We start from the raw sequence: 2915 nt of genomic DNA on the forward strand, positions 1-2915 counted from the left end.
TGAGTATCCACCAGATTATTCATGATTTCGGAGTTTTGGATGTTTAGCTTTTGATTCAACACTTCTCAGTCACAGGGACAAATTTACTGCACGTGTCAGATGTTGTATTTTTATTGGTTATCCAATTGGAATGAAGGCATATAAAATGATGGATGTTGAGACAAAAGAAATATTCATATCTCGTGATGTTGTGTTTCATGAACATATTTTTCCTTTTAAACATTCCATATATAACCATCAGCCAGACCCTTTTCATTCAATGGTCATACCTTGCTCACAAGATGATACTTTTATTTCTGACCCTTTACCTGATTCATCTGTTACAGTTGCTAATACAGATCCCATTCCCATTCTCAATGAAGATCATTCAGTTGGAAATCAAAGACCTCAAAGAAATAGAACCCGTCCAACTTATTTACAAGATTATCATTGTGGTCTAGTAAACAATGTGACCATTGATACTAATGCAAAATACCCTTTATCTTTTGTTCTTTCTTATTCCAAACTTTCACCTAAATACCAAGCGTGCTGAACCACAATCCTATTCTGAAGCATCTAAATCTAAAGAGTGACAATTAGCTATGAAAGAAGAATTGAAGGCTCTCGAAGCAAATAACACTTGGACGATAGTACCCTTACCTCCTGATAGAAAGGCTTTGGGTTCTAAATGGGTGTATAAAATCAAAAGACGTTCTGATGGTACTATTGAGAGATATAAGGCACGCCTTGTTGCCAAGGGTTTCAATCAACAAGAAGGTATCGATTTTCTGGATACTTATTCCCCTGTCGCTAAACTTGTTACTGTCAAATTACTGCTTGCTTTAGCTGCTCAACGTTCTTGGCCTCTTATTCAATTGGACGTGAATAATGCTTTCTTGAATGGTCTTTGGATGAAGAGGTTTACATGAAATTCCCCCAAGGATATAGCTGTCATTCTGTCTCTTTAAATGGTAAACCATTTGTCTGCAAACTGGAGAAATCTTTATATGGATTGAGGCATGCATCTCGTCAATGGTATGCCACCTTTTCTTCATTTTTACTTTCTCAAGGATTCACACAATCGAAAGTTGATTACTTATTGTTTTATAAGGGAAAAGGATCGTCATATGTAGCTCTGTTAGTATACGTGGATGATATTGTGTTAAGATGTGCTTCTCTTCATGAAATTGATTCTATTAAACAATCTTTAAGCAACAAGTTTAAGCTTAAGGATCTGGGAAAGTTACAACATTTCTTGGGTCTTGAAATTGCCAGATCAAAAGATGGCATTTATATTTCTCAACGACAATATGTTCTCAATCTCCTAGAAGAAACTGGCATGTTAGCTGCCAAACCAGTCCATTATCCAATGGATCTTGCATGTAAAGCATCAAATTTCAATGGGGCACCCTTATTGGATCCTTCTCAATATAGACGTTTAATTGGACGGTTAATGTATTTAACCATAACACGACCAAACATTACCTATGCAGTAAATAGGTTAAGTCAATTTGTTACAGATCTGAGATTACCTCATCTTCAAGCTGCTAATCATTTGCTCAAGTTCCTCAAACTCAATTCTGGTCAAGGATTGTTTTTGTCTTCCAAACCTTCTTTAAAGATTACAACTTTTTCTGATTCCGATTGGGCAGGATGTCCGGATACTAGAAGATCTATTTCTGGTTTTTGTGTTTTTCTAGGAGACTCCATGATTTCTTGGAAATCAAAGAAACAATCCATTGTTTCTAGATCATCCACCGAAGCTGAGTATCGAGCCATTGTTGTTGCTACAACTGAGATTATTTGGCTTCATCATTTGCTGAGCAATTTTGACATTCACACTCATGAGCCTACTTTGATTTTTTGTGATAATGAATTAGCAATCAAGCTTGCATCCAATCCAACCTTTCATGAACGCACGAAGCAAATCAAAATCAATTGTCACTTCATTCGAGATAAGATTTTAGATAATACAATCAAGCTCATGCCCATACGCACAACACACCAATTAGCTGACATTTTTACTAAACCATTACCCCAACATAAGATGATTCCTATAATGGCCAAGATGGGTTTGAAAAACATTTTCCAAAGTCCATCTTGAGGGGGGGTATTACCGTTACATTTCTGTTATTTCTCCTAATCATAATTAGTTTAGTACTTTGGATAATCAGTTAACTTAATCATAGTTGTTAATCTGTTAGGTGTATGTTAGTTAGATGTGCGTATAATAAGTTGTAATATAAAAGTTTTTGTATATGTAAGAAAGTGAACAGAATGAATACAAAAAGATTCTTTCTTCATTTCTTTCTCTATTAATACTTTATTAAATATATAAAATTATAGTTTAACAATTTACTAAACCCACAAAAGAGCATTACTCTATAAAATTAAAACTAAAAAAGAAGAGCACGTAAAATTTAAAAAGCACTTTTAAAATAAAAAAAAAAAATCAACTTTTAATTAACCACTTAATATATTAATTTTTTTTGTGTATGGTGGAGCCCAACAAAAGAAATGGGAACCAATTCATAGACAAGATCAACCCTCGTGCATTTGTTTCTTTTCGTTCTAAAATAAAATTACACAGAGACACCTCACCTCACCATGGGTGTATACCTACCTGCCTAATGTAGTTTTATAAAAATTAAAATTAAAGACTATATTTATTGTAAAACAAAAAGACCAATAAAGTCTAATGAACATGCCAACTATATGGTGCTATGACTTTATATTGACAAAAGAGCCAAAGAAAAAGGTCGATCATTGTTTCAAAGACATGGCTCTCTTGTACATATCATTGCAAAAAAAGTGGTCCAACATCTCCATATATATAACATTTATATGAAATTTCATTATCTGTTTCTTAAGATATTCTTTTGATCATTTATGTAGTAAAGTGTAGATGTGAATTCAAATAACACATGATATTATCT

At 33.5% G+C, this 2915-nt stretch overlaps 1 pseudogene; it reads left to right on the forward strand.

The window, feature by feature from the left end:
• The first annotated feature begins 581 nt into the window (after nt 1–581).
• On the forward strand, nt 582–908 carry LOC145009601 (putative mitochondrial protein AtMg00820 pseudogene; annotated as a pseudogene).
• The last annotated feature ends 2007 nt before the right edge of the window (nt 909–2915 follow it).

The sequence above is a fragment of the Lactuca saligna genome, chromosome 8, assembly GCF_052625555.1.
Source record: "Lactuca saligna cultivar CGN05327 chromosome 8, ASM5262555v1, whole genome shotgun sequence".
In the NCBI taxonomy this organism is placed as follows: Eukaryota; Viridiplantae; Streptophyta; class Magnoliopsida; order Asterales; family Asteraceae; genus Lactuca; species Lactuca saligna.